Raw genomic sequence first — 21,246 nt, forward strand, 5'->3', positions numbered from 1 at the left:
CCCACCCACTCACACACTCACTCACCCACTCACTCACACACCCACTCACTCACTCACCCACCCACTCACACACTTACCCACTCACTCACACACTCACTCACTCACCACCCACTCACACACTCACTCAGCCACTCACTCACACACTCAACCACCCACTCACACACTCACTCACACACTCACTCACTCACCCACTCACTCACTCACTCACACACTCACTCACTCACTCACCCACCCACCCACTCACACACTCACTCACTCACCCACCCACTCACACACCCACCCACTCACACACTCACTCACCCACCCACTCACACACTCACTCACCCACTCACTCACACACCCACTCACTCACACACTCACTCACACACTCACTCACTCACTCACACACTCACTCACTCACACACTCACACACTCACTCACTCACCCACTCACTCACTCACATACTCACTCACTCACCCACCCACTCACACACTCACTCACCCACCCACTCACTCACCCACCCACTCACACACTCACTCACCCACCCACTCACACACTCACTCACCCACTCACTCACACACCCACTCACTCACTCACCCACCCACTCACACACTTACCCACTCACTCACACACCCACTCACTCACCCACCCACTCACACACTCACTCAGACACTCACTCACCCACGCAAAAGTCAAATATCCCCCTTAAATGCCACTATAGCCTGCAACAGACTGTATGGGCAAGTGCTGTTAGCGAATAGCAGCAGCACCTATGAAGGCCGGCACGGCACACGAGGGGGTGAGTGGCCAGCACCACGCACGGCCGCTTTTGCCTCTCCAGTGCTGTTTGAGGCTGAGTCGACGTAGAGGAGGCCCAGGACCGGTTCTAATAATCGTCGCCGGTGTTTTCGGCCGTGAGCGGGAATCGAACTCGAGTCGCCGGGTTCGTAGCGCAGCTGCCTACTAAACACAGTCACACGTGAACACACGCCTGTCCCCTGGGTAATGCCGTTACCTGATACATAACTCAAACAATCATCAGCGGAATATAAATAACAAAATTGATAATCAGACAATGTCTCCTTCACCCTGCATCCGTCTCTCCACATCAGAAATCAAACGTTATTTTTGTAACACATCCCATCAGCAGCGTTGCTTCAATAGAAGCAAAACACCCGGACTGGTTTTGACATTTTTATTTTAGCAGGTAAAGCCGCACTCGGCTGTGGAGCTGATTTGTCAGAAGCGACCTGCCCACCACAATCGACAGCTGCTAAACGCAGTGGCGATTTACAGCAGCCAAACACTCTCATGGCGTGGCGACGTTGATTCTAACTGTGGAGGGGAAAACCGAAGGACCCGGAGAAAAACCCACGCGACCACGGGAAGAGAGAGAGACACACGCAAACTACAAATATACAGCAGCAGGCGTCAGGGGTCGGGATGGAACCCACGACCTCCTGCGCACCAGGAGAGGGAGTTGACATCGCCCATAACAAGTTGCGTCGCATCAGCAGCAAGAGGCATCGTCGCGCTTGAATCAATGCCGGTGGAAGTGGCGGGAATATTTGTGTTGTTGTTTTTTATGCGGTTAATTAGCCACCAAAGATTACTGTGAAATAACCTCCACCACCCGACGAGACCGTCACGGTTCATTGTTCTTGTTGTTATTTATAATTATCACTAGCTTTACTACCCGGCTTCGCCGGGACTTGGATTCTCGACGCCCGGCCGTCTTTGTCTCCCCAGTGGCGATGTTCACACCACGGTTACTCGTTTGAGGCTGAGTCGACCTAGGGGAGGCCCAGGACCGGTTCAAATGATCGTCACAGGTGGTGGTAGTAAGTGGGAATCGAACTCGGGTCGCCGAGTTCATAGCGCAGCACACGAACCACTACACTACCGCTCGCCCCACACACGCGCCCCCCGTCCATAGGTACACATACACGCGCTCACCACTCACCCTCAACACTCACCCTCACCACTCACCACTCACCCTCGCCATTCACCCTCACCACTCTCCCTCACCACTCTCCCTCACCACTCATCCTCACCAATCACACCCTCACCAATGACCACTCACCACTCACCCTCAACACTCACCCTCACCACTCACCCTCACCATTCACCCTCACCACTCTCCCTCACCACTCTCCCTCACCACTCATCCTCACCAATGACACGCTCACCAATCACCACTCACCACTCACCCTCAACACTCACCCTCACCACTCACCCTCACCATTCACCCTCACCACTCTCCCTCACCACTCTCCCTCACCACTCATCCTCACCAATAACACGCTCACCAATCACCACTCACCACTCACCCTCAACACTCACCCTCACCACTCACCACTCACCCTCACCATTCACCCTCACCACTCTCCCTCACCACTCTCCCTCACGACTCATCCTCACCAATCACACCCTCACCACTCACCACTCACCCTCAACACTCACCCTCACCACTCACCCTCACCACTCACCCTCACCACTCAACCTCCCCTCACCACTCACTAATGACCACTCACAATCGCCACTCACAACCGCCTTCACCATTATATTTTTGCCCCAGTCAACGCCGGATATTTCCCATTCGTAGCAGTTTATATCAACTCTATAAGCAACTTATATTAAACAGGAAGCGCGATCCTAAAGTAATTTACAACCTTCGATTAGTCCTTTGTGCGATTCAAAGAATCGATTCCTGGCATGTTGGGGGTTTACATTTTGAATGATAGAGTTTCATTTTCATTGTTATTTTATTTTTGTATTTTTCAGGAGTTTTTAATTACATTTTTGCCCCGGGCAACGCCGGATATTTCCCGTTCGTAGCAGTTTATATCGACTTTAAGCAACTTATAGTAAACGGGAATCGTCCGAATCTAAAGGAATCTACAACCTTCGATTCCTTTGCGCGATTCAGAGAATCGATTCTTTGCGCGTCGGCTTTAAAAGTAATTACACAGTTGTTTTTTCATTGGTATGTAATGTTTGAAAGTTTTCATAAGATTTTAAATGTATTTTCCCCCCGGGCAACGCTGGGTATATCGAGTTTATACCACAAATGCGTGCGCATATTTTTAACGGGAATTAAAAATGGCGTCCACCCGGCAGCTAATGCGTCGCTACCCGTTGCCAGGGGCAACCGCCGTCCAATGAAACTGCGTATGGTCCGGCGACACACAGACACACACAGACAGACAGACAGATTTGCGATTTTATATATATAGATTTATGAGAACAACATCACGCGTTTAGAGTGTTTGGCTGCCGTTATAAATGTGCACGCGATAAGCCGCACCGGCCAGGGCGCTTCTGACAAAGAGCTACACAAGCTGAGTGCTACTTGCTAAAATAACAGATCGTTTAGCTGAGATTGATCAACAACGTACAACGCTGTGAGCTTCAACGTCGACTTGTATTCAGGATGTGTTAGGTTGTTGAGTTTGTAATTGTGAGCATATTTTGTGAGAATGATTAATAAAAAGCGGAGCCATGTAACGATATGTTTTGGCAAATCTGACGACCGACCGTACGATTATCGTGACCCTCACGCGTCACGATTATCGTGACCCTCACGCGTCACGATTATCGTGACCCTCACGCGTCACGATTATCGTGGCCATCACGCGTCACGATTATCGCCGCATCACGCGGCAGCAGCGCGCTTGTGTTTGGACGTCTGCGCGACTCAGCGACGAGGGAGCCCCCCCGCCCCGCCCCCCCCTGCCCCCCGCCCCGCCCCCCTGCCCCCCCGCCCCGCCCCCCCCGTGCCCCCGTGCCCAGCCCCTCTGCCCCCCGGGCCCCGCCCCCCGGCCCCTGGGCGCTGTAATCACCGCCACTTAGAGGCCATTCCAGAGCCATTTCCCGCCTCATTGAGAGCGGTGGGGGGGGGCGCTGCGAGAGTTGTGAGCGGGGAGCGGTGGCGCAGCGGTTAGCGCTACGCTGCGCTACGAACCCCGGCGAGCCGAAGTTCGATTCCCGCTCACGGCCACCGGCACCGATGACGATTTTCTGAAGCGGTGTTCGGTCCATTCAAGTGCTAAAACGAGTACCTGGTGTGTGATGTGTTAGACATCAGCGTTAGGGAGACAAAGGCGGTCGGGCGTGGTGCTGGCCACCCCACCCCCTCGTGCGCCGTGCCGGCCTTCACAGGTGCTCGCTAACAGCACTTGCCCCAACAGTCTGTTAAGGCTCTCAGGTGCCCGCTGCTGTTAATCGACGGGCAGCACGGGGGGGGGGGGGGGGCAAGTGAAGTGCAGTACAACAATGTTGTACTGCACTTCTAGCGGTGGCACGCGTGGTGGAGGAGGAGGAGGTGGTGGAGGTGGTGGCACGCGTGGTGGAGGAGGTGGAGGTGGCACGCGAGGTGGTGGAGGTGGTGGCACGCGTGGTGGAGGTGGTGGAGGTGGTGGCACGCGTGGTGGAGGAGGAGGAGGTGGAGGTGGTGGTGGTGGAGGAGGTGGAGGTGGCACGCGAGGTGGTGGAGGTGGTGGAGGAGGAGGTGGTGGAGGTGGTGGAGGCGGTGGCACGCGTGGTGGAGGAGGAGGAGGTGGTGGTGGTGGAGGAGGTGGAGGTGGCACGCGTGGTGGAGGTGGTGGAGGAGGAGGTGGTGGAGGTGGTGGTGGTGGAGGAGGTGGAGGTGGCACGCGTGGTGGAGGTGGTGGAGGAGGAGGTGGTGGAGGTGGTGGAGGTGGTGGTGGGGCACTTCCACTCACCGGCCCCGCTGGACGATGATTCACCAGTCGCGCTGTTTGTGAATTGGCCGCAGTGGAGCTTACGTTGTAAAGTCGTCGTCACACGTAGCGAGTAAATAAAGACAAAGATCCCCCGTGTAGCTGTTGAGCCAAGTGAAGTCAGTCAGCACCACGCCCGGCAGCCTTTGTCTCCCCAATGGCGACGTTCACATGCCGCACTGAGTACTCATTTGAGGCTGAGTCAACCTAGGGGAGGCCCAGGACCGGTTCAGATGATCGTCACCGGTGTTGGCCGTGAGCGGAAATCGAACTCGCGCGAACCACTGCACCACCACTCCCCCTATACACACACACGCACCCTCTCTCACCGACACACACACACGTCTTCACACTGACACACACACACGTCTTCACACTGACACACACACGTCTTCACACTTACACACACACACACGTCTTCACACTGACACACACACACGTCTTCACACTTACACACACACATCGAGACACCCTCTCTCACACACTCTCCACCACCACCACACACTGTTTCTCTCACACACAAAGACAAAGATCCCCCATGTAGCCTTAACAGACTGTTGCGGCAAGTGATGTTCGCGACGAGCACCAGTGAAGGCCGGGACGGCACAAGAGCATGAGTGTGGCCAGCACCACGCCCGGCCACCTTTGTCTCCCCAGTGCACGTCGCATCAGGTACTAATTTGAGTCGACCGAGGGCGGGAGACCCAGGACCGGTCCAGACAATCGTCACCGGTGGTGTTGGTGGCCCTCAACAGGAATCGAACTTGGGTCGCCGGGTCCGTAGCGCAGACCAAGCCACCACCATCGCCAGCCACGGCCAATCCACTGCTGGATGGAGGCCTCCTGTGCCCCCCCCCCCACCGGCGGGGGATGCACGGAGCCCTCCGCTCCTGGGCCGCGCTGCGTGGGGCAGCGTGGGGCAGCGTGGGGCAGCGTGGGGCAGCGTGGGGCAGCGTGGGGCAGCGTGGGGCAGCGCGTTCCCGTCTCTCCTCGAGCTGCCGCTAACCCGCTATTATTCTTCACCGCAGCCCATCGTTCATCCCCTACAGCCACGTGCACTGCCCCAAGCCCCCCCCCCACCCGCTGGTTTTATGTTCTTTAAGGGGCAGTTGTAGTTATTTAATTAAAACTAAAAACTATGAGACTAATATTGTTTTATTCTACGAGGCGAGGCCAGCTGAGCCTGTGTAGCTCGTCTCTCAGGAGTGACCTGGCCACCACGAATGACGGCTGCTCAACCAAGATGCGGCTCACCACGTGGACATTCACAGCAGCACCAAACACTGTGAACGCGTGGTGCTGACGTTGACTCTAAATGTGGAGGGGAAACCCGGAGGACCCGGAGAAACATCCACGGGACCATGGGGAGCGAGAGAGACACGCAAACTCCAAATATACACCAGCAGCAGCAGGCGTCAGGGTCTGGATCGAACCCACGACCTCCTGTAGACCATCTCCTAGGTGAGGTAGTTAACATCTCCTAGCCACCGCAGCTTGAAGGAGACATTTCAATATGTAGAGTCGTGTCCATAGGCGGGGGTGCGAGGTCAATCGCACCGTGTGGCCCCCTCCACCCCAACGACTTCAAACAGAACCGGGGAAACGCGTGGGCCCCCCAAAGCGCGGGGCCCGGGGCGGTCGCCTCGATTCTCCGCACCCCTGGTGACGTCTCTGGCTATGCACCCGGACACATTCGCATCCTTCACACAGCTGTTTCTGCACACGAACGTCAACGTACTAATCATAATAATAATAATACAGAATATTTGACTCATCCCATCAGCCAGCCACACGGCCTTCTGAGAATAATTGTATTCTTGTTTCTACTATCATCGGGGATGTGTGTACCGTACGTGTGTTGCACTTCTTTCGCACCGTGCGTTGCCAACCGTGCTAATCGGAGGTGCGGGGGGAAGGACAAAAACACGAAACACCACAACAACCACAACGACAACAAGAAGTCCTCAAGAAGCGAGATGGCTACCCTCTCCAATCTTCGCAGGGTCAGTTTAGCATTCAGACATGCCACGTGGCCGACTTCGACATTCAGTGGTTCATCAGCGTCGCTTTAACCAACGATGGTGAACTGGCCCCGATGTTTCAGGCAACGACTCTGCTGCAGAGTAAAGGCCCAAACATGTCGAGCGGCTAGCAACAAGCAGCACTGCCCCCGTTGTAATGGACACGGAGAGCGGAAGGCGAGGTGACTTATTCTCAGAGTTTTGGGGGAAAGGGGATGACGATGGGAGGAGGGAATTCCAAAGGGGAGCAGTGCGAGGGATGAAGCAGAAATAGAAGCGAGGTGACCTGCGGTGTGGTGAGTGAGGGGGTGAGTGGCTGGGTGAGTGAGCGGGTGAGTATGTCAGCAAGAGTGTGAGTGGGTGGGTGGATGAGTGAGTGAGTGGGTGAGTGAGTGAGTGGGTAGGTGAGTGGGTGGGTGTGCGAGTGGGTAGGTTTGTATGTGAGTGGGTGAGTGTGTGAGTGAGTGAGTGGGTAGGTGAGTGGGTGGGTGTGCGAGTGGGTAGGTGAGTATGTGAGTGGGTGGGTGTGTGAGTGGGTAGGTGTGTATGTGAGCAAGTGGGTGAGTGGGTTGATGTGTGAGTGGGTAGGTGAGTGAGTGTGTGGGGAGCGGTAGTGTAGTGGTTAGCGCGATGCACTACGAACTTGGCGACCAGAGTTTCGTTTCCCACTCACGGCTAAAATCAGTGACGATTATCTGAACCGGTCCTGGGCCTCCCCTAGGTCGACTCCGCCTCCAATGAGTACCTGGTGCGGTGTGTTTATATCACCACTAGGGAGGCAAAGGCGGTAGGGCGTGGTGCTGGCCACCCCCCCCATCATCGAGAGGGAGGGTGGTTCATGAGCGAGGGATGATCCTCCGCTCAGCCACGAGATGGCAAACGCGCAACTCGCGCGGCACTCGCGCCGTGACAGAGACCCACAGACTCACACAGAAACCCACAGAGACCCACAGACTCACACAGAGACCCACAGACTCACACAGAGACCCAGAGACTCACACAGAGACCCACAGACTCACACAGAGACCCACAGACTCACACAGAGACCCAGAGACTCACACAGATACCCAGAGACTCACACAGAGACCCACAAACTCACACAGAGACCCACAGACTCACACAGAGACCCACAGACTCACACAGAGACCCACAGACTCACACAGAGACCCACAGACTCACACAGAGACCCACAGACTCACACGGAGACCCACATACTCACACAGAGACCCATAGACTCACACAGAGACCTACAGACTCACACAGAGACCCACAGACTCACACAGAGACCCACAGACTCACACAGAGACCCACAGACTCACACAAAGACCCACAGACTCACATAGAAACCCACAGACTCACACAGAGACCCACATACTCACACAGAGACCCACAGACTCACACACAGACCCACAGACTCACACACAGACCCACAGACTTACATAGAGACCTACAGACTCACACAGAGACCCACAGACTCACACAGAGACCCACAGAGACCCACAGACTCACACAGAGACCCACAGACTCACACAAAGACCCACAGACTCACACAGAGACCCACATACTCACATAGAGACCCACAGACTCACACACAGACCCACAGACTCACACAGAGACCCACAGACTCACACAGAGACCCACAGACTTACATAGAGACCTACAGACTCACACAGAGACCCACAGACTCACACAGAGACCCACAGACTCACACAGAGACCCACAGCGTTCCAGATGGCCCCAGTCGCGCTTCGAGTACCGAATCCAAACCTCCATCCCAGCGAGCAGAGAGACAGAGAGAGACAGAGAGAGACGGATAGAGGCAGAGAGAGGCAGAGAGAGACAGAGAGAGAGACAGAGAGAGAGACAGAGAGAGGCAGAGAGAGACAGAGAGAGGCCTGCAAGGGAGAAGTTGCTGAGGAGATGGGCAACTTCGTCAGCAGTCCACAACTCGTGGACTCCATCACCACGAGGAGGAACTCGGAGTACCACGACCCCATGGGCAGCGCTGCTCGGATCTCTGTACCCCTCACCTACTCCTCACCTACCCCTCACCTACTCCTAACCACTCTTCACTACTCCTCACCTACCCCTCACCACTCTTCACTATCCCTCACCTATCCCCTCACTACCCCTCACCTCCCTCACTACTCCTCACCTCTCTCACCTACCCCTCACCATTCCTCACCTACCCCTCACTATCCCTCACCACTCTTCACTGTCCCTACAATCGGCCGGGCGTGGTGCTGGCCACCCACCCCCTCGTGAGCCACAGTGCCGGTAGCCTTCATAGGTGCTGCTCGCTAACAGCACTTGCCCCCAACAGTCTGTCAAGGCTACACGGGGGATCTTTGTCTTTGTATGCACGAGAGATGGGTCACGATGCCCCCTCCCACCCCTCACCGCTCCCCAAGCGCCGTCGAGAATCGCCACAACAACTTCCACCCCCACCCCCCACCCCCCACCCCCTCCCCCTCCGCGGGGGGTCGCCCCCGGGTAACCCCCACCCCTCGCGGGGGGCACAACCCCGGCCCCCCCCCCCAAATCACTGCCACATGCGGCGGGAACTCGCGGCCGAATTGTCCGCAACAGCAGCGCACTCGCAACTCTCACGCACAAAGACAAAGGTCCCCCGTGTAGCCTCCAACAGGCTCTGGGGCCAAGTGCTGTCAGCGAGGAGCAGCGCCTAAGAAGGCCGACACTGTGGCACACGGTGGGGGGGGGGGAGGGGTGAGTTGGCCAGCACCACGCCCGGCCGCCTTTGTCTCCCCGAGTGGCGATGGTTACTGCACACCGCACCGGCTACTCATTTGAGGCTGAGTCGACCTAGGGGGGCACCGTCGTCACCGGGTCGTAGGTGACGACGGCTGCACCTTCACCCGCACAGACAAAGGTCCCCCGTGTAGCCTACCCCCGGCCGCTGGGGCAAGTGCTCTCGGCGAGCCGCGCGAGGCGACGGGTGGCCAGCAGCACGCTCACCCGGCCGCCTTCGTCTCCCCAGTGCCGAGGGGTAATGCAGAGCGCGGGAGGTCGCTAATTGAAGGCTGAACCGACCTAGGGGAGACCCAGGAAAGGAACCGGGTTCAGGTTGTTCTGGTGCACCGATGTTTATGCCCGTGAGCGGGAATCGAACTCGGGTGGCCGAGGTTCGGAACGCAGCGCGCTAACCACTGCGCCACCGCTCCCCCGCTCCCCCCCCCCTTACAACACACACATCGACGCATGCACAGAGGAGCGTGTCTGAGTCGAGACACTAGATAGTTTTGTAATATTTATTGGTGCGATTGTGGAAATAATAACCCGATAATTGTAATGATGATCTATGTGTGTAATATGGCCCTGGTAGGGGAGCGGTGGCGCAGCGGTTAGCACGCTGCCCTACGAACCCGGCGATCCCAGTTCGATTCCCGCTCACGGCCAACACCAGCAGTGGATGCTGATGTGAACCGGTCCTGGGCCTCCCCTAGGACGACTCAGCCTCAAATGAGCACTGCACCTCATGCGACATGTAAACATCGCGACTGGGGAGACAAAGGTGGCCGGGCGTGGTTGTGGCCCACCACACACCACGCCCTCGTGTGCCGTGTCGGCACCTCACGGGTGGTGCTACCACTACTCGCGAACAGCACTTGCCCCAACAGTCTCCGCAAGGCTATACGGGGGACATTTGTCTTTGCAGGCACGTGATCACAGGACGGCGTGGCCCCTGTGCACATTCCACAGCAGAGGAGCCGTGCGGTGATCTTTGCAGAGTGAGGGCACCACGGTGGCGAGGAGATGTTGACTACCTCGCCTGGTGTACAGGAGGTCGTGGGTTCGATCCCGAGATGTTGACTACCTCGCCTGGTATACAGGAGGTCGTGGGTTCGATCCCGAGATGTTGACTACCTCGCCTGGTGTACAGGAGGTCGTGGGTTCGATCCCGATCCTGACGCCTGCTGCTGCTGTATATTTGCGCGTCTCTCTCTCTCTCCCCGTGGTCGTGTGGATTTTTCCCCGGGTCCTCCGGTTTTTCCCTCCACATTTAGAATCATCGTCAGCACCACGCGTTCAGAGTGTTTGTCTGCTGCTGTGAATGTCCACGTGGTAAGCCGCCACTTTGTTGAGATGTCATTTGTGGCCAGGTCGCTTCTGACAAAAGAGCGACATCGCTCAGGGGGCCTTACCTGGCTAAAATAAATACTTTAGTTTTAGTCTCAATCTTGATTTGAAGCTTTCGTGACTGCGGGAATCCATTCTTTCGGTAAAGTCACGTCGGTAGAAAAAATAATAGATGACGACGTTTCGATCGCAACACAAGCGATCGTCATCAGGTGGGACAACCACAGCAAGAAAAGACTGCTGAAGTAGCAGTTTTGTGTTGCTATAGAAACGTCGTGATCTATAGTTTACGTTTCGTTTGCAATTCATCATCAGCGCGTCCCTGTGAACAGATGTAACTAACAAGAGTGACGAAGCGGCAGAATGCTGCAGCAGTATTTCTCACACAATCCCGTCAGTGTGCAAGTTCAGCAGCATTGGTTCAGGACAAGCAACACTCTGAACTCCATCACATAGCTGTGCAAGTACGTACTTTGAACTTCTTTCGCACCGTACGTAGCCAACCGTGCTAATCGGAGGTGCGGGGGGAAGAACAACAAACTAAACAACACAAAAAGCAGTTGTGAAGAAAAATCGAGATGATGATGATTTGAAAGTGGACAGCTCCAGTGGCTTCTTCCCAACAACGGAAAAGGCAGAAGAACGTTCCAGACGGCCGCAGAAGCAGCTTCCGAAAGCGCCGCGCGGTGATGCCGCCTTTGTTCGATGGCCAGGGGAGAGCCGCTGCTTGCAGCTGACGGGATGCGTCACGTAAACAGACGGACACTTCTTAGTGGACGCATGTTGTGATTGAGCGGTGGTGGAGACAGCAGCGAGTGTTGGTGGATCACACAAAGATGATGTTGTGAAACTTCCTTCCCGTGGGTGAGCGTCGAGGCGCTGCCTGCAGAAGGCGGCGCAGCAGCAGCAGAGTGCGTTGGCTAATCTCCACCTGTCTCCATCTGCACGGGGATACAACGTTGCTCCCTCACTCTCGCGCGTAAACACGCTAAAGATGCCGTGACGCCATTCGCAAGAGTCGGCCCATCGCGTGCCTGCTTGCTTCAGGGTCCAATTCTTTTTGCCGACCGCATGCGAAAATTCCACCGCGGTTACTCAATTTGGGATTATTATTGGGATTATTACTTCATTGGGATCATTATTATTGGGATTATTTTGGGATTATTACTCAATTGGGATGATTACACAAAGCGCATCAGCGATCATAGTCACAGGTTCGAGCCCTTCATAGGTGCTGCAACTCGCTAACAGCACTTGCCCCAACAGTTTTGTTAGAGGCTACACGGGGGGTGTTGGTCCGTGTTTATATTTTGGCAGGTGCAGGCGTGTGAGTAGCTCGCGCGTGAGAGTAAGAATGTTCGTGTAAATATGCAAGCGTTGTTCGTCTTGTAACGGAACGTTTCGACGTCTGATGTACCTGTTTATTACGCGCAGACAATTAACAAAGTGCGTGCACCCCCGTGGCGCCAGCGTGTCGGTGTTGATGCGTGTGAACACGTGTACGCATCAACCATGTTTGTTCATCTTAGTGCCTCGATCATAACATTAATCATCACCACGTGTCGTTTTAAACTAAACTATTCTTTTTAAATCCTTTATATTAAGTGCACTCGCTTGCTTGCTTGCGCGCTTACGACCGTGCAAATCTTTCGGTCGTTTTTTAACCCGCTTCCCGTGATCCAATCGAGCTGACTCGTTGTGCGTGACAATGTATTTTCGTGAAAATTTTTTTCCAAAATTTTCCACTTATTAGGAATTTTTTTTTCATATTTAATTTAAAATACCAATGTGATAAAAATGAAACTCTTACTCAAGAAAAACAGAAATTAATAATAAAATAAAACCGATGCCACGCATATAAAGGATTTATAGTGAAAAACTTTGTTTTTACGGGTAATTCTTTTTTATTTTACCAGGTAAGGCCTCAGTGAGCTGTGCAGTTCTTTTTGAGGAGCGACCTCGCCACTTATGATAGTTCAACGAAGTGGCTCATCACCATCACGTGGACATGTGGAGCAGCAGCCAAACACTATGAACGCGTGGTGGTGGTGACGTCGATTCTCAATGTGGAGGGGAAATCCCGGAGGAGCCGGAGACAAATCCACGCGCCCACGGGGAGAGAGAGAGACACGCAGACTCCAAACATACAGCAGCAGCAACAGCAGGCGTCAGGGTCGGGATCGAACCCACGACCTCCTGCACACCAGGCGAGGTAGTGAACATCTCCTAGCCACCGTGATGATGATGAGAGAGAGAGACACGCAGACTCCAAACATACAGCAGCAGCAGCAGGCGTCAGGGTCGGGATCGAACCCACGACCTCCTGCACACCAGGCGAGGTAGTGAACATCTCCTAGCCACCGTGATGATGATGAGAGAGAGAGACACGCAGACTCCACATATACAGCAGCAGCAGCAGGCGTCAGGGTCGGGATCGAACCCACGACCTCCTGCACACCAGGCGAGGTAGTGAACATCTCCTAGCCACCGTGATGATGATGAGAGAGAGAGACACGCAGACTCCAAACATACAGCAGCAGCAGCAGGCGTCAGGGTCGGAATCGAACCCACGACCTCCTGCACACCAGGCGAGGTAGTTAACATCTCCTAGCCACCGTGATGATGATGAGAGAGAGAGACACGCAGACTCCAAACATACAGCAGCAGCAGCAGCAGGCGTCAGGGTCGGGATCGAACCCACGACCTCCTGCACACCAGGCGAGGTAGTCAACATCTCACAGCCACCGTGATGATGAGAGAGAGAGAGACACGCAGACTCCAAACATACAGCAGCAGCAGCAGCAGGCGTCAGGGTCGGGATCGAACCCACGACCTCCTGCATACCGGGTGAGGTCGTCAACATCTCCTAGCCGCCGAGATGTCACGGCATCGTCGTTCATTCGAATTGCATCTCTCACAGACAGGCAGCGAGGAGCCGGGGCTCACCAACAGTTTGCCCGAGTTCTGCCGTCCCCTCTCTCTCAAGATATTTTCAGACAATTTACAATGAGTCGTTTAGACGCGTGGGAGGCAAAACCGGAGCAACCCGGAGGAAACCGACTCGTGCGAGCGAGGGTGCAACACTCTATCCCCCCCCCCCACAGAAGGAACAGATGGAGCTGTATTCGCACTTTGCTGCACCGCCTCCTCCTGGGGGAGTGCGGCTCCTCCTCGGCAGCAGCCGCGAGCCGCGCGGTGGTCCCCCAACCCCGGCTGCTGTCAGGAACTGGGAGCCCCGTGTCGACGAGACAGCGGCTTTGCCGACAACGTCGGGCGGTTCGGCAGCATTACTGTCAGCGAGCCCGACCGCGCTGATGAGACGCTGCGTGACGAAACCGGCTATGAGTTTTGCTTTTGTTGAAATTACGCACTCCCACAAGGGCCGTGCGGCTGATGGGACGTGATGTGCAAAAAAAACCTCCTGTGATTATGATGCTGTACTTGTATGACGTCGAGGGATAGATGGGAGTTATAATTTTGTCTCACTATGGTCATATAGACCCACACGAAGACAAAGATCCCCCATATAGCCTGCAACAGGCTGTAAGGGCAAGTGCTGTGAGCGAGTAGCAGCAGCACCTATGAAGGCTACCGGCACTGTGGCACACGAGGGGGTGGGTGGCCAGCACCACGCCCGGCCAGTTTCACACACACAGTCACACACACGCACACAGAATCACAAACGCAGTTTCACACACGCAGTGACACACACGCACACAGAATCACAAACGCAGTTTCACACAGTTTCACACACACAGTCACACACACACACACAGTCACACACACACAGTCACACACACGCACAGTCACACACACGCACAGTCACACACACACACAGTCACGCACACACACACACAGTCACACACACACACACAGTCACACACACACAGTCACACACATGCACAGTCACACACACGCAGTCACACACACGCACACAGTCACACACACGCACAGTCACACACACACAGTCCCACACACGCACAGTCACACACACGCACAGTCACACACACACACAGTCACACACACACACAGTCACGCACACACATACAGTCACACACACACACACAGTCACGCACACACATACAGTCACACACACGCACAGTCACACACACACAGTCACACACACGCACAGTCACACACACGCACAGTCACACACACACAGTCACACACACACACAGTCACACACACACAGTCACACACACGCACAGTCACGCACACACAGTCACGCACACACACAGTCACACACACACACGCACAGTCACACACACAGTCACACACACACAGTCACACACACACAGTCACACACACGCACAGTCACACACACACAGTCACGCACACACACAGTCACACACTCACACACACACACAGTCACACACACAGTCACACACACACACAGTCACGCACACACACAGTCACACACACACACAGTCACACACACACATACAGTCACACACACACACACAGTCACACACACACACAGTCACACACACACACACAGTCACACACACACACAGTCACACACACACACAGTCACACACGCACAGTCACACACACACACAGTCACACACACACAGTCACACACGCACACAGTCACACACACACAGTCACACACACACACAGTCACACACACACACACACAGTCACACACACACACAGTCACACACACACACAGTCACACACACACACACACACAGTCACACACACACAGTCACACACACACACAGTCACACACACGCACAGTCACGCACACACACACAGTCACACACTCACAGTCACACACACACAGTCACACACACACACAGTCACACACACACAGTCACACACACACACAGTCAAACACACACAGTCACACACACACACAGTCACACACACACAGTCACACACACACACAGTCACACACACACAGTCACACACACACAGTCACACACACACACACAGTCACACACACACACACAGTCACACACACAGTCACACACACACACAGTCACACACACACAGTCACACACACACACAGTCACACACACACAGTCACACACACACACAGTCACACACACGCAGTCACACACACACAGTCACACACACAGTCACACACGCACACAGTCACACACGCACAGTCACACACACACACAGTCACACACACACAGTCACACACGCACACAGTCACACACACGCACAGTCACGCACACACACACAGTCACACACTCACAGTCACACACACACAGTCACACACACACACAGTCACACACACACAGTCACACACACACACAGTCAAACACACACAGTCACACACACACACAGTCACACACACACAGTCACACACACACAGTCACACACACACAGTCACACACACACAGTCACACACACACACACAGTCACACACACACACACAGTCACACACACAGTCACACACACACACAGTCACACACACACAGTCACACACACACACAGTCACACACACACACAGTCACACACACAGTCACACACACAGTCACACACACAGTCACACACGCACACAGTCACACACGCACAGTCACACACACACACAGTCACACACACACAGTCACACACGCACACAGTCACACACACACAGTCACACACACACACAGTCACACACACACACAGTCACACACACGCGCGCTTGGTAACTCCGTGCGCGCGCCTCCTCCGCGTCTCTCTCAGTGACGGCGCGACGTGGTCAGCGCTCAGCCCACATCGATTCATCGATTCGCTAATTGACTGAGAGATTGGCCACCATCGGCTAACCCGCTCGTGTGATTAGTCTCGCTCCCCCCCCCCCACTGGTTCTTTCTCGAGGGAACACCACGAATCTCATCGATTCTCACTGACATCGCACCGCGGACGCAACGGGTTCAACACCAGGTGACGTGGCCACAGCTGGGGACTTTTCCGCGTGGCAGCAGCAGAAGAGCTGCGGCTGCTGCTGCAGCTCTGCTGTAGCTGCTGTGGTTGCTGTTGTGGCTGCTGCTGTAGCTGCTACTGCTGCTGCAGCTGCTGCTGTAGTTGTAGCTGCTGTAGCTGCTGCTGCTGCAGCTGCTGCGGCTGCTGTAGCTGATGTAGCTGCTGCTGCTGTAGCTGCTGTAGCTGCTGCTGCTGCAGCTGCTGCTGCTGCTGTAGCTGCTGTAGCTGTAGTTGTAGCTGCTGCTGCTGCTGTAGCTGCTGTAGCTGCTGCAGCTGCAGCTGCTGCTGCTGCTGTAGCTGCTGTAGCTGTAGTTGTAGCTGCAGCTGCTGCTGTAGCTGCTGTAGCTGCAGCTGTAGCTGCTGCTGCTGCTGTAGCTGCTGTAGCTGCTGCAGCTGTAGCTGCTGTAGCTGCTGTAGCTGTAGTTGTAGCTGCTGCTGCTGCTGTAGCTGCTGTAGCTGCTGTAGCTGCTGCTGCTGCAGCTGTAGCTGCTGCAGCTGTAGCTGCTGCTGCTGCTGTAGCTGCTGTAGCTGTAGTTGTAGCTGCTGCAGCTGCAGCTGCTGCTGCTGTAGCTGCTGTAGCTGCTGCAGCTGCTGCTGCTGCTGCTGCTCGGGGCGCGACAAGGCCGAGGGGCCAGCAACAAAGAGCGACGCGCCAAGTTGTGCGCATTCGATAGGAGCGGGTGACTCGGTTGCTGAATCGAGCGCGGTGATTGTTGTTGTTGTTGTGAGACTGGCGGGTTACAGATGATGATGGTGGTCGTGATGATGATGGTGGTCGTGGTGATGATGATGATGGTCGTGATGATGATGGTCGTGATGATGATGGTGGTCGTGGTGGTCGTGGTGGTGATGGTGGTCGTGATGATGATGGTCGTGGTGATGATGATGATGGTCGTGGTGGTGGTGATGATGGTCGTGGTGACAAAGTAGTGCTAGGGACCATAGAAGTGTGGTACAGCAATGGAAATGGCTGCGGTTTGAATGAATATTGTTCTGATGTTCTATGCAGGCAGTTTTCTCGTATTGAAACTATGCTGCTGAAACAACAACAACCGCCATTCGCCACTAAGTGGCGGTGACGTCACCACGACGCTTGTGCCAGGCCATGTGCACCTTGAGGCCACGTGAAGTGTCGAACGCCCGCTGGCAGGAGGTCACGGGGCAGACCCAGGTGCCACGGGTCGACTGACCGAGATGACCGAGATGACTGGCTGATGCACCACCTGTGCCCCCTACTGTACCAACTGGCTGTGCTTTAGCCACCCGGCGCTCCGCTCGTTGTTGTGAGCGTCGCTCCTCCGCCCTCCGTTGTTGTTGGAGGGCGACTGCCTCCAACTGCCCAGTAGCGTCCTTCACGAGCCTCCTCCACTGAGGCCGATCTTGACACCGCTGGTACCAGTCATCGGCAAGTCCACTCAGCTCCACGTCCTCCTGTACCACATCACTCCATCTCTTCTCTAGCCCGTGCCGCGCCCGTTTAGCCCCCTCGATCCGGCCGAACAAAAGCTGTTTAGGCATGCGGTGGCTGGGCATGCGGGCTACATGACCCAGCCAACGCAGCCTTGCCTGCCGGAGGAGCTCACTGATGGGACTTTGCCCAGATCTTTCAAGGACTTGTGAGCTCCTCACACAATCCAGCCTGGTCAAACCCAGGATGGATCGTAGGCAGGCCAGCCTAAATGTTTCCAACCGGCGAAGATGCTCCACTAGGGGGGTCCACGTTTCGCAAGCGTAGAGAAGGGAGGGAATGACCGTGGCCGAGAAGACCTGAAGCTTCGTGCGGAGCGACAGACCAGGTAGCTTCCACACAGCGTTACGCAACCGATGAAAAGATATTGCCGCTCGACTGATTCGGAGTGAGACCTCTGCTGATAAACTGGAGCTGGTCATGAGCACACTGCCCAGGTATGGGAAACTCTCTACTCTCTCCACAACTGCCCCATCACCGATTGGGAGTTGTGGGGGCGGAGTGCCCGATGGTACAAAATACCCAGGCAGGTGCTTAGTTTTGGTGGGGCTGATGGTAAGGCCCCACCTCTTAGTGGCACACTCCAGCCTCAGCAGCAGCGTCTCCAACTCCTCTTCTGAATGAGCAGCTATTACCAAATCATCGGCATACATAACGTGGTTGACCAATAGGGAGCCATCCCTTGATCGCACCCGGGCGTCGATCAGCCTCCCATTATATCTGTACCAAATGGTAATTCCCCCGGTACAGCTATTGAAGGCTTCACGAACTACGCAGTCGAAATAGATGTTAAATAATGTGGGAGCCAGAGGACATCCCTGTCGCACCCCAAGGTGTACAGGGAAAGGCTCCGACTCCCGGCCACGTAGTTTTACCCGGGCCCGCTCACCATCATGAAGGTCCTTAATGATCGTGAGCAGAGGGTCAGGGACTCCGAAAGCACGAAGAACAACCCAGAGCCCAGTCCTACTGATGGTATCATAGGCCTTGACCAGGTCAATAAAGCAGAGATGTAGGTCTTTTTGGAATTCCCTACACCTCTGCTGTAGCAGACGGACAGAAAATATGGCATCTGTGCAGGACCGCCCTTTCCTGAAACCACATTGGGGCTCCGCAAGCCTCTCCTCAGCATGCCTAGCAAGGCGATGTTGAATAATCCTTGCCAGGACCTTACCCGGCACACTGAGGAGTGAGATGCCCCTGTAGTTGTTACAGTCTGTGCGGTCCCCCTTCTTAAAGAGGGGGACCACCAGGGCATCCTTCCAGTCCTGCGGAACCCGTCCAGTGGTCCAGACTGTTGTTATGATGTCATATAGGGCAGTCTGTGCACAAACGCCACCCTCCCTCAGCATTTCGCCTGGGAGATCATCTCTGCCCGGTGCCTTCCCTGGTCTCAGACTCCGGATCGCCCTCAGTACTTCCTCAACAGCCGGTACCTCAGCCAGCCACTCACAGGGGGTGACCTCTTCCAATATTTGAGGCACCGCAGCCTCAGCAGGGTTATCCCCACTTTGTGCCATGATGTTTTCCTGGCTGAGAGATTTTCCCTCCCCCAGGACCTCACAGAAATGCTCAGCAAATCTGCAAACCTGTTCCTGGGGGTCGGAGATTGGATCACCGTTTTTTCCTCTAATGATGGTAATAGGTGTGGCGCTGCAGGTTACTTTTTTGATGGAATTAAATAGTGATTTGTGATCGCGGGCCACTGAGGCAGACTCCATCTCCTCAGCAACCCGCGACCACCACCCATCCTTACAGCGCCTTACGGCTCTCCGAACCTCCGAGCGAAGGCTGCGGTAAACCTCCTCATTCTCTGACGTGGGATGCTGTAGGCGATGAGAGTGGGCCTGTCGCTTTTTCTCAATTAACCTGAACACCTCCTCCGTCAGCCAGGGTTCCCGGGGAGGTCTGGACCGCGTACCCAAAGCAGCCATTGCAGCTGCATGAGTCACAGTCTTAAACCTCGCCCATTTACCCTCAACATCAGGTGGAGTGGGGGACGATGCCAACCCCAGCTGCAAGCGATGATGAAATTCTCGCTTGCAACTTTCATCAGCTAACTTAGACCAGGCCACTTTTGGTTGGAATGGGATCCTGGGTGTACACCCACCACCGGAGTGGAAGAATGGCAGGCGCATCTTACAGATGACTAGTCGATGGTCAGAGGGCAGATCAGCTCCACGGTAGGTCCTGGTGTCAAGGACATGGGCTCGCATCCGCTGGTCCGTCACTACGTAGTCCAGCAGATGTTCTTGCTTGGACCCGGCATGCATCCATGATGTTGTGTGGATGCGCCGATGCCGGAAGAGCGTGTTGGTAATTACAAGCCCATGGGCTGCACAGAAATCTAGCAGCCTCCTACCGTTGTTATTGAGCTGATCTGGCCCATGCCTTCCAATCACTCCAGACCAGGTGCCAGCATCATGACCAACTCGGGCATTGAAGTCACCCAACAAGATGACTCTGTCCCGAGTGGCCACTTTAGCCAGCACCTGTGACAGTAGGTCGCTGCTGAAACACACACACAGAGACACACACACACATACAGACAGACACACAGGCGTAGACAGAGACACACACGGGTATTGACAGAGACACACATAGACACACACACATATAGACACACACGCACACACACATAGACAGACACACACACACGCACACACACATAGACAGTCACACACACACAGACACACACAGACACACACACACGCACACAGACACACACACGCACACACACACACAGACACACACACACACAGACCGACACATACACGCACACAGACACACAGACAGACACACACACAGATAGACAGTCACACACACACACAGACATACACACACACACAGACACACACACACACGCACACACACACAGACACACACACATGCACACAGACACACACACACACACAAGTTCTGTTAGCGAGTAGCAGCACCTATGAAGGGGGGCACTGTGGCACACGAGGGGATGGGTGGTTAGCACCACGCCCGGCCGCCTTTGTCTCCCCAGTGGCGA

Source organism: Lampetra fluviatilis, chromosome 37, assembly GCF_964198595.1.
Source record: "Lampetra fluviatilis chromosome 37, kcLamFluv1.1, whole genome shotgun sequence".
NCBI classification, from domain to species: domain Eukaryota; kingdom Metazoa; phylum Chordata; class Hyperoartia; order Petromyzontiformes; family Petromyzontidae; genus Lampetra; species Lampetra fluviatilis.